We start from the raw sequence: 13,038 nt of genomic DNA on the forward strand, positions 1-13,038 counted from the left end.
ACATGGATAGACCTTGAAGGCATTATACTAAGCAACATAAGTCAGAGACAGACAAATATTATATGATCTCACTTATATGTGGAATATAATAATAATTTAAAAAACCCTCATCAAGGAGTTCCTGTCATGGCACAGCCAAAACGAATCCAACTAGGAACCATGAGGTTGTGGGTTCTATCCCTGGCCTCGCTCAGTGGGTTAAGGATCTGGCATTGCCATGAGCTGTGGTGTAGGTTGCAGACCTGGCTTGGATCCTGCGTTGCTGTGGCTCTGGCGTAGGCCGGCAGCGACAGCTCTGATTATACCCCTAGCCTGGGAACCTCCATATGCCACAGGTGGGCCCTATAAGGACAGGAAGACAAAAATAAATAAATAAATAAATACCCTCATCAAACTCAGTGAAACAGATATCACATTTGTGATTATCAGAGGCAGGGGATGGGTGGAGATGGGGAGAAGCAATTGGAGGAAGGGGTCGAAAGGTACAAAATTCCAGTTATAAGATTAGTAAGTACTACGGATGTAATGGACAACATGGTGAGTACAGCTAACACTGAGGTATGATATATAGGAAAGTTGTTAAGAGAGTAGAAACTAAGAGTTCTCATCATAAGGATAAATTTTTTCTCTTTTTATTGTATCTATATGAGATGATGGATGTTAACTAAAGCTACTGTGGTAATCATTTCACACTGTATATAAATCAAACAATCATTCTATAGACCTTGAACTTAGATAGTGATTATGTCAATTATTTCTCAATAAGACTGGGGGAAAAAAGAAAGCAGGCCAGATGATGAAGGGTCTCAAAATCAATTTTAAAAAATTTAGACCTTAATCCTGAAATTATAAGAAGACACTTAAGGAGTATTAGCAGGAGTGTAACTTTGATTGGTTTGATATTGACTAGCCCAGAGGGTAAAAGAAGAGGCATGGATACTGATTAGGAGGAACTACAGAAACCAGTGGCTAAAGAGGGCTAAACAAAGGCACTGGCTGAGGAGGGAAAGGAAAGGGCCAGGGACAAACACTAGAGTTCTTAAGAAGATAAGTCCATAGGATTTGGTGAAGGATTTTATGGGAAGTGGGTATAGGAAAGGGAAGAGCCTAAGATTCTTAGAATTCTATCTTGGGCAGATGGCTAGATGGTGAGGCCCAATCCCTAAGATAGGAAATTTACTAATTAATTGAATAAGTACTCACTGATGAGTATTTGAATTTCATGAATTGAATATGTCTTACCGTTTTAGGCATGAAGAATGCAGAAAGAAGAAAAGAAAGAGAGATGACAAAATACAAACACACCAGTTCAAAGTCTATGCCCTTAGCTCCTTGGAGGCCCACAAGACAAGGATGATTCATAATTATTGGAGTTGGTGAGACTTCAGAAATTTGGCATTTAAAGTAATGGTTGGTCTCTTTTGAGTGGCACATGGGATGGGTTCTTGGGGACTCTGGCCCAGTTACTACTACCAGGAGGCAGCGTGGTGACCTGGAAAGAGCCTGGGCTTTACAGCCAGACAGCCTGGCTTTGCATTTTTTTTTGTAATGTATTTTTTTTCTTTTTTCCCTTTTATTTTTTTTCTACTATACAACATGGTGACCCAGTTACACAGATATGTATACATTCTTTTTTTTTCTCCCATCATCATGCTCCATTATAAGTGACTAGACATAGTTCCCAGTGCTACACAGCAGGATCTCATTGCTAATCCATTCCAAAGGCAATAGTCTGCACCTATTAAGCCCAAGCTCCCAGTCCATTCCTCTTGCTCACCCTCTCCCTTGGCAACCACAAGTCTATTCTCCAAGTCCATGATTTTCTTTTCTGTAGAAAGGTTCATTTGTGCCATATATTAGATTCCAGATATGTGATATCATATGGTATTTGTCTTTGTCTTTCTGACCTACTTCACTCAGTATGAGAGTCTCTAGTTCCATCCATGTTGCTGCAAATGGTGTTCTTTTGTTATTTTTTATGGCTGAGTAGTATTTCATCATGTATATTATACCACATCTTCTTAATCCAATCATCTGTCGATGGACATCTGGGTTATTTCCATGTCTTGGCTATTGTGAATAGTGCTGTAATGAACGTGCGGATGCATGTGTCTTTTTCAAGGAAAATTTTGTCTGGATATATGCCCAAGAGTGGGATTGCTGGGTCATATGGTAGTTCTATGTATAGTTTTCTAAGGTACCTCCATACTGTTCTCCATAGTGGTTGTAACAGCTTACATTCCCACCAACACTGCAGGAGGGTTCCCTTTTATCCACACCCCCTCCAGCATTCGTTATTTGTGGACTTATTAATGATGGCTATTCTGACTGGTGTGAGGTGGTACCTCATGGTAGTTTTGATTTGCATTTCTCTAATCATCAGGGGTGTTGAGCATTTTTTCATGTGCTTGTTGGCCATCTGTATATCTTCCTTGGAGAAATGTCTATTCAGGTCTTTTGCCTATTTTTCCATTGGGTTGTTGGCTTTTCTGCTGTTGAATTGTATAGTTGTTTGTATATTTTATAGATTAAGCCCTTGTCCATTGCATCATTTGAAAGTATTTTCTCCCATTCTGTAAGTTGTCTTTTTGTTTTCTTGTTGGTTTCCTTTGTTGTGCAAAGCTTGTAAGTTTGATTAGGTCCCATTGGTTTATTTTTGCTCTTATTTCTGTTGTTTTTGGAGACTGACCTGAGAAAACATTTGTAAGGCTGATGTCAGAGAATATTTTACATATGTTCTCTTCCAGGAGTTTGATGGTGTCTTGTCTCACATTTAAGTCTTTCAGCCATTTTGAGTTTATTTTGGTGCATGGTGTGAGGGTGTGTTCTAGTTTCATTGATTTGCATGCAGCTATCTAGTTTTCCCAGCAATACTTTCTGAAAAGACTGTCTTTTTCCCATTTTATGTTCTTGCCTCTTTTGTCAAAGATTAATTGACCATAGGTGTCTGGGTCTGGCTTTGCATCTTAACCTGTTGTTCCTTACTTGGAATGATCACAACAGCACAGGCAACCTGGTCCCCATTATTAACTATCCAGGATGGTTTTGGGATTGCAGGACATGCCAACAAACCCTGTTGCTTCTCTAGGAACAAAATTGTAAATGACTGGACTTCCCCTGAGGGATCTTCCTGGGCCACGTAAAACTTCATTTGTCCAAAACAACTTCCACACTCTTCCCTGCCCACACATTCTCCACTTGGAAAATTTATTCTTATTTTATGATCTATTTTATAGTTTTTCATGCTCTATTATATGCTGTATAACTCATATATTATATCTTCTATTAATAGCAAATATTATCCTTTGTCCTCAATATTTTATCTTGAGGACTACATTATCTAGTAATATTACTTCTTTATTTTGATTTATAGTTCCTTGATTTAGCTTCACCCATTGTTTTATTTTTAATGTTTTCATGTTACTTTGTTGGCAGAATGTGAAGCAAAAAATAGAAGAAAAATAACGAAAATGCAATTACAGTAGGACACTTTAGTATACTACCATCATGCTATGACATACAAAATATACCTAAGGACTTCCCATTATGGCTCAGTGGTAACAACCAGACTAGTATCCATAAGGATGCAGGTTCGATCCCTGGCCTTGCTCAGTGGGTTAAGGATCTGGCATAGCTGTGAGTTGTGGTGTGGGTTGCAGACACGGCTCAGATCCCACACTGTGGCATAGGCTGGTGGCTGAAACTCCAATTTGACCCCTAGCCTGGGAATTCCATATGCTGCAGGTGCAGCCCTAAAAAGCAATAAATAAATAAATAAAATAAAATATACCTAAAATACATTTGAAGTCACAGAAGCTTTGAAAAATTCAATAAATAAGGTTCAAATGCTTATGAAACAAATGAACCTATCTATAGAAAAGAAACAAACTCATGGACATGGAGAACAGACTTGTGGTTGCCAAGGGAGAAGGGGAGGGAATGGGTTGGACTGGGAGTTTGAGCTTAGGAGATGTAAGCTATTGCATTTGGAGTGGATAAGCTATGTGTGTGTGTGTGTGTGTGTGTGTGTGTGAGACTGCGTCACTCTGCTTACAGCAGAAATTGACAGAACATTATAAATAAAGTATAATAAAAAAATCTTAAGAAAAATAATCTTCAAGTGCTCAGCTACATTCCGATGAAGTCTAGGACCTTGTTTCTTTGTTCTTGTCTATTGTCTTGTTTATCATTCCTATTTATTATGTATTATCTAGCATAGTACATGGCATTGAGTAGGTATTGGTAAATATCAGGTCATGCCAAAAGACCAAAAAGCTCATCAAAAGTCCTCCAAAGCAAAAGTGTAGCAGTCACACCTTGACCACCTTGCAAGAAAATCTGATCTAAAGGAGTCAAATGTGGGAGACAGGTAGGCTCATAAAGAGACTAATACAATGGGATGGGTGTGATTTTACAAGTGAATAGATTGTTCTGGGTGTTCTCAATGGAGAGAATGGCTAAATTTACCTGGGAGAAAAAAGAAGGCTTCATAGAGGAAGGAAAATCTAATTTCCTAGGGATTTGAGTTTTTGTTTTATTTGGTTTATACTATAACATTAACTTTTAGGAGTTTCCGTCATGGCTCAGTGGTTAGCTAACCTGACTAGCATCCATGAGGACGTGGGTTGCATCCCTGGCCTTGTTTGGTGGGTTGCCGTGAGCTGTGGTGAAGGTCGCAGACATGGCTTGGATCCCATGTTGCTGTGGCTATGGCATAGGCTGGCGGCTACAGCTCTGATTAGACCCTAGCCTGGGAATCTCCACATGCCACGGGTGTGGTCCTAAAAAGCCAAAAAAAAAGACCAAAAAAAATATTAACTTTTAAATTTTCATGCCTCTCTAACCTTAGTGTAGTGTATGGCAGAATGGGCACTCAATAAATGTTTGATGAACAAATGAGTCAGTGTCAGGATATTCAAAAGGAAATGCTAGTTCCATCTTTCGGCCAGCACTGCTATTCGACTGGCCTTGAAAGAATTAAGAACTAGAGAGGGTAGGGCCCAAAGAGTCAGTGGAGAGAGAGGCTCATAAATGAAACAATAGGAAATAACAATTATGAAATCAACCAATATTTAGTGATGCTCATTATGTGCTATTTTTTAAAATATATGATTTCACTGGAGATTTTCTCTGGAAATACCACAGCATTACTAATTTCCCATGGAATTTCCTCAAACTCGATAAGATGACATCTTTATTGTTATTACTCTTATTAGTATTTACAATATTATAATACTATATACAAGCATTAAATATTACATTATAATATATGCAGACAACTATAAGTTACTTATAAGAATAACATTTACTACATGCCTCTTGTCTTCTAGACACCTTGCCAAGACCTTTATATACACAGAATGTAGTAGCAATGAATAGACTTGGAGTCCGACATACTTGGTTCCAATCTAGGTTCCACAACTTTTCTTTGTGACTCTGGGCAAATGCATTAACCTCTATGATCTTTTGTTCACACATCTCTAACGTGGGGATAATACGTGGAGATAAAATCTCAAAAGGTTGTAATAAGTAAAGGAGAAAAAGCATGTAAAAAGCGCTTAGCATATGGCACAGCAGAATTCTTGGTTACTATTTATAACTTAGCCAATTATGGTATAATCCTTCCTTTACTATTTGGTGAAGCCCACCCTATCATATGTTAAATTCTCACACATACAAGGATCTCTTTCTACCCTATTTATTCTGTGTTTATCATGCCAGTATCATAATGACTCAAATTTTAAATATGCTTTAATATTTAGTGGTCTCTACTTTTACTCCATGTCTTTTAATTTTAAATAACATTTATGATTTTATTCTGACTACAAAAGTTCAAGTTAATTCTAATTCAGAAAACATTTTAAATGGCAAAAAATTATGAAGAAAATAAAAAATAAAAATGGAACTAATTGGAGTTCCCTGGTGGTTCAGCAGGCTGAGGGTCCACCATTGTCACTGCTGTGGCTCGGGTCACTGTCATGGTGCGGGATTGATCCCTGGCCCAGGAAATTCTGCATGCTTCACGCATGGCAAAAAAAAAAAAAAGGAAATAATTTGTAATCATACTATTCAGATATAACCTCTCTAAAGATTGTCATGATTTTGGTTCTTTCTTCCTAGCATCTCAAATCTCAACTTTTCCCTCTGTCATACTATATATAGAATATTGTATCTTGCTTTTTTCACTCAATATTATAAGAATTTTTAATTCATTAAATACTTTTCAAAAACATGATTTTAAATGACTGCATTTTCATCATGTTATCAATTTACTTAAATATTCCAGTAATATGGAAATTTATACTCTTCCTACTTTTATTATAAATAATATTATAAAGATATTCATATATTATAAATCTCATCTGTATCTTTGATTATTCATTCTCTTAAGGTGATTTCCTAGAGGGGTATTATTATGTCAAAGGTTGTCCTTAATACATACTCTATTTTTTTGGTGTCTTTTTAGGGCTGCACCCGCGGCATATGGAGGTTGCCAGGCTAGGGGTCAAATCAAAACCACAGCCAGAGCAATGCAGAATCCAAGCTGTGTCTGTGACCTACACCACAGCTCACAGCAACACCGGATTCTTAACCCACTGAGTGAGGCCAGGGATAGAACCTGCGTCTTCATGGATACTAGTCAGATTCATTTCCACTGAGCCACCATGGGAACTCCTGCAAAATTGTTTTCCAGACCCATTTGTCCTATCTCCCAGCATGAATTGTTATCATTAATCTTTGATGATTTAACAGGCAAAAAAGTCTTTTGCTATTTAAATTTCTGTCTCTAATGGCTAATGAGGAGATTGGATATTTTTTCCAAACACACATTTACTTCTACAACTGGTCTATCATAGACATATCAGTGAATCTGCTTGTTCTATTCCTCCTTCTCAGATAACCTAGAGCCTTATCTTTATAATAGTGATAGCTATTTGGATACAGGGTGGACAGCTGATCCAAGTCAAATCAATTCATGGCTTGCCAGAGTCTTGAGAATTTGAGCTAAGAGATTCAGGGGCTGATGAAACAGACAGCAGAAAAATGAACTACACAGGTCCATGAGAGGGTGGGCAATTGTGCACTTTTCTGATCCTTGGATGACCATGAGACTACCTGTTACACGTCTTTCTTTTTTGGTCTTTTTGACATTTCTTGGGCCATTCCCATGGCATATGGAGGTTCCCAGGCTAGGGGTTGAATTGGAGTTGTAGCCATTGGCCTACACCACAGCCACAGCAATGCTGGATCCAAGCCATGTCTGCGACCTAGACCACAGCTCACGGCAATGCCGGATCCTTAACCCACTGAGCAAGGCCAGGGATTGAACCTACAACCTCATGGTTCCTAGTCGGATTTGTTAACCAGTGAGCCATGAAGGGAACTCCTGTTACATCTTTACAATAGGATAGCTAGAGTGGCTTTTGTTTCTTATAAACAAATGAATCCAAAGAGAGTGTCATTTACCCATTTTGTTTTGGGGTGCTAGTATTTAAAAAGCTTTTATATATTGAGAATATTGATGTACTGTCTGTTTTAACAGTTGCAACTATTTTCCCAGTTTGTCATTTGTCTTTCAGTATTATATATTTTGGTATACTCATAGTTACTGATCTTCTCTCTTTTTTTGTTTTGGTCATGCCCACAGCCGTGGAAGTTCCAGGGCCAGGGACTGGACCAGAGCCACAGCAGTGACAATGCTGGATCCTTAACCCACAAAGCTACCAGGAAACTCCATGATCTTCTCCTTTTTGTATCTTCCCTTTTTTGCATGGAGTGTCTCAAGTCTTTAGGCTTTAATACTATTTCATTTTTCAAAATAAGCCTTTTACGTTGCATTAATTTTACATATATAGAAACTTACCTAAAAAAGCTTTATTGAGGTATAATTTTTTTTCTTTTTTTTATTACTCAAATGAATTTATCACATCTGTAGTTGTATAATGATCATAACAATCTGATTTCACAGGATTTCCATCCCACAGCCCAAGCAGATCCCCCAACCCCCAAACTGTCGCCTCCGGAGACCATAAGTTTTTCAATGTCTGTGAGTCAGCATCTGTTCTGCAAAGAAGTTCCGTCTGTCCTTTTTTCAGATTCCACATGTCAGTGAAAGCATTGGATGTTGGTATCTCATTGTATGGCTGACTTCACTTAGCATGATAGTTTCTAGGTCCATCCATGTTGCTAAAAATGCTATTTCGTTCTTTTTGATGGCTGAGTAATATTCCATTGTGTATATGTACCACATCTTCTTGATCCACTCCTCTGTCGATGGACATTTAGGTTGTTTCCATGTCTTGGCTATTGTAAATAGTGCTGCAATGAACATTGGAGTACATGTGTCTTTGCGAGTCATGGTTTTCTCTGGATAGATGCCCAGGAGTGAGATTGCTAGATCAAATGGTAGTTCTATTTTTAGTTTTCTGAGGAATCTCCATACTGCTTTCCACAGTGGTTGCACCAATGTACAATCCCACCAGCAGTGTACTAGGGTTCCTTTTTCTCCACACCCTCTCCAGAGTGTTTTGACTATTCTGAGCCCCTTGCATTTACACATTAATTTTAGTGTCAGCTTGTTAATTTCTGCAAGTAAGCCATCTGGGATTTTGGATTGGGTTAAATGTATAGATCAAACTTCAGGACTATTGCGGTCTTAACAATCTTTTATCTTCTTATACATAAGAAAGGGATGTTTTTCCATTTATTTAAATTTTCTTTAACTGTAGTTTTCGATTTACAAATCTTGAACCTCTTTTGTCAGATTTATACCAAGTAGTTCATTCTTTTTCATGCTATTATTTATTTTTTTGGCTTTTCTAGGGCCGCTGCAATGGCATATGGAGGTTCTCAGGCTAGGGGTCTAATCGGAGCTGTAGCTGCCGGCCTACACCACAGCCACAGCAACGCGGGATCCGAGCCACGTCTGCGACCTACACCACAGCTCATGGCAACGCCGGATCCTTAACCCACTGAGCAAGGCCAGGGATCGAACCCGCAACCTCATGGTTCCTAGTCAGATAACCACTTAGCCACGACAGGAACTCCTTTCTCATGCTATTATAAAAGGAGTTGTTCTCAATTTTATTTTTGGAATACTGATTACTAGTGTATTAAAATACAATTGATAAATTGATCTTATATCCTGTGACTTTACGAACTCAATTATTGGTTTCAATTGTCTATTTTATTATTGTTACACTTTAAAAAATTGTAGTAAAATACATATAACATATCATTTACGATTCTTAGCCATTTGTAAGTGTACAATTCAGTGCTATCAAATACATTCACCTTGTGCAACCATCACCATCACCTATCCCCATAACTCTTTTCATTCTGTTAAACTGAAATTCTTTACCTATTAAACAATAACTACCCATTATTCCCTCCCACGACCCCTGGCAACTACCATTATAATTTCTGTCTTTATGATTTTGACTAGTCTAAGTACCTCACGTAAATGGAATCATACAGTGTTTGTCTTTTTGTGACTAGATTATTTATTTCATTTAATATAATGTCCTCAAGATTCACCCATGTTGTAGTGTAGTATAGAATTTCCTTCTCTGCAAAGGCTGGATAATATTCCATTGTATATACCATATTTTGTGTATCCATTCATCAGTTGATGGACACTTGGGTTGCTTCCATGTTTTCAGCTACTGTGAATAAGGCTACTATGAACATGGATATGTACATATTTCTTTGAGACCCTGCTTTCAATTATTTTGAATATATACCTAGAAGTGGAATTGCTGGATCATATGGTAATTCTACTTTTAATTAAAAAAAAATTATGGCTGCACCTGCGACCTATGGAAGTTCCTGGACCAGGGCTTGAATCCAAGGCCAACTACAGGGCAGCTGCAACAATGCCAGATCATTTAACCCACTGTGCAGGGCCAGGGAGCAAACTTGCACCTCTGCAGCAACCCAAGCTGCTACAGTCAGATTCTTAAGCCAGTGCACTGTGGTGGGAACTCCTATTTTTAATTTTTTGAGGAACCACCAACTGTTTTCCATAGTGGTTGTAACATTTTTAAAAAATTTTATTATTATTATTTTGTCTTTTTGTCTTTTCTAGGGCTGCACCCATGGCATATGGAGGTTCCCAGGCTAGGGGTCCAATTTGAGCTGTAGCCGCCGGCCTATGCCACAGCCACAGCAACAGGAGTTCCAACCCGTGTCTGCGACCCACACCACAGCTCTTGGTAACGCCGTATCCCCAACCCCCTGAGCACGGCCAGGGATCGAACCTGAAACCTCATGGTTCCTAGATGGATTCGTTAATCACTGAGCCATGATGGGAACTCCATAGTTGTAACATTTATATTCCTACCAACAGTGCACAAGGGTTCCAATTTCTCCAAATCCTTAACCACACTTGTTATTTTCTATCTTTTCTTTGTGTTTTTTTTTTTTTTTTTTTTTTTTTGCCACACCTGTGGAATGTGAAAATTTCCTGGCCAGGGATCCAACTTGTGGCACAGCAGTGAACCAAGCAACTGAAGTGACAATGATGGATCCTTAACCAGCTGTGTCAAAAGAAAACTATTATATTCTGTTTTTGACATTTACTATCCTGGTGGATATGAAGTGGTATCTCATTGCAGTTTTGATTAGCGATGTTGAGCATCTTTTCAAATGTTTATTTTCCATTCATATGTCTTCTCTGGAAAATGTCTATTTAAGTACTTTGCCAACTTTTGAATTGGGTTGTTTTTTTTCTTATTGCATTTTAGAAGTTCTATATATATTGTGAATATTAATCCCTTATCAGACATATGATTTGCAGACAATTTCTCCCATTCTGCCTTCTTATTCTGTAGATAATGTCTTTGATGCACAAACTTAAAAATTTTTCATGAAGTCCAACTTGTCTGTATTTTTTCTTTTATTACCTGGGCCTTTGGTGGCATATCCAAGAAAACATTGCCAAATCCAATATTGTGATGCTTTTGTCCTATGCATTCCTGTAAGAATTTTATCGTTTCAAACCTTACATTTAGATTCTTGATTCATTTTGAGTTAAATCTTGTATATGGTGTTAAGTGAGCATTCAACTTCATTCTTTTGGATGTGGATATCCAGTTTTCCCAGTAACATTTGTTGAAAAGACTGTCCTGTCTCAATTAAGTGGTCTTGGCATGTGTGACCCAGATGATGAATCTTATCAGCTATTGATGTGCTGAGAGATTTATTTCAACTGCTGGGTCATGCTGGATGATAGATGTCAGTGGACTAGCTTGTCAGAGCACTTTCTCCATAGAGCAGTACTTAATGGCATTTTTACATTGATTTTGTGTTCTTCTTGTGAAATATTTATAGTTTACAAATAAGTGTAAGGAAAAATATAATAAACATCAGCTTAAGAATAATAAAAAAAAATGGTCTTGGCATCCTTGTCAAAAATCATTTGACCATATATGTGAATATTTCTGAGCTTTTTTTTTCCATTCCATTGGTTTAACATATGTCTTTTGGCTAATACCACACTGTTTCTTCAAAATAATTTTCTCTGTATTGTATTTAATTAGAGTAGCTTTGTAGTAAGTTTTGAAATAAGAAGTGTGAGTCTTCCTGTTGTGATTTTCTTTTTCAAGGACGTTATGGCTTTTGGGGGATCCCTTGAGATTCAATATAAATTTTAGGATAATTTTTCTATTACTGCCAAAAATATCCTTGGGATTTGATAAAGACTGAACTGAATCTGTAGAATTCTAGGGTAGTAATGACATTTTAATTATATTAAGTCTTCTAATCGATAACAATGTGCTGTGTTTCCCTTATGTCTTTAATTTCCTTACAACATTTCTGATAATGAGAGAGAGAGATGGGATTAAGATGGCGGAATAGAAGGACTGGAGCTCAACTTCTCTCCTAAAAACAACAAAATTACAACCAAATACTGAACAACCTTCAACCAGATGGACTGGAAACTTCCAAAAAGATATCCAACTCTAGAAGACAAAGAGGAGGCCACATCAAGACGGTAGGATGGGCAATTAAGCTATATAAGCAACCCCATCCCTACCGGATGGGAAGCCCCACAGACTGGAAACTAACTGATTCACAGAGACTCACCTACAGGAGTGAGAGTTCTGAGCCCCATGTCAAATTCCCATGCCTGGGGATCTGGCATTGGGAGAAAGAGCCCATGGAGCATCTGCCATTGAGGGCCAGTGGGGCTTGCCGGCAGGAGCACCATGGAAATGGGTGAAATGGAGACCCCATTCTTGAAAGGCACCCATAGACTTTCATGTGCACTGGGTCCCAGGGTAAAACAAAGATTCCATAGGAAGCTGGGTTGGACCTGACTGCAGGTCTTGGAGGATCTCCAGGGAAAACAGAGGGTGACAGTGGCTTCTTGTGGGGGAAGAACATTGGAGGCAAGGTTCTCAGGAATATACATCATGGTGCATTTCTCTGGAGGAGGCAATTTGGGGAAAGTCTGGCCCTACCCATCAATGCTGAGAAGCCCCAGGCCAAACAACAATCCAGGAGGGAACACAGCCCCACCTATCAGTAAACAGGCTGCCTAAAGACTATGCCCCCCAGGCACACAGACACCTCTAATCTCACCCAGAGACAAAGCCCAACCCACCAGAAGAATAGGAACCTACCAGTGGGCAGACACCAGTCCCTCCCATCAAGAAGCCTACAGCAAGACACCATACCAACTTTAGTAAACAAGGTGGGCAGACACCAGAAGTAAGAGAGGCTACAACTCTACTGTCTGCTCTATTGACCACAACAAAAACCTATAAAAATGAAAAGGCAGAGGAATATAACTCAGATGAGGGATCAAGAAAAAAACCCAGAAAAACAGCTAAGTGATCTGGAGATTATCAGCCTCCAGGAAAAATATTTTAGACTGATGATGCTGAAGGTGATGCAAGACATTTGAAATAAACTGAGTCAAAGATGGATAATGTACAGCAAACACGAAGCAAAGAAATACAAGATTTAAAATGTGAGCAAGCAGAGGTGCAAAATACAATAATGGAACTAAAAAATTCATTAAAAGCAACCAAC

The 13,038-nt window shown here is 38.4% G+C and overlaps 1 protein-coding gene across 1 annotated transcript in view; it reads right to left on the minus strand.

Moving 5' to 3' along the window:
- FAM120C (family with sequence similarity 120C) overlaps positions 1-13,038 on the minus strand; it is a 126,329-nt gene that overhangs the window by 17,846 nt on the left and 95,445 nt on the right.

The sequence above is a fragment of the Sus scrofa genome, chromosome X, assembly GCF_000003025.6.
Source record: "Sus scrofa isolate TJ Tabasco breed Duroc chromosome X, Sscrofa11.1, whole genome shotgun sequence".
NCBI classification, from domain to species: Eukaryota; Metazoa; Chordata; class Mammalia; order Artiodactyla; family Suidae; genus Sus; species Sus scrofa.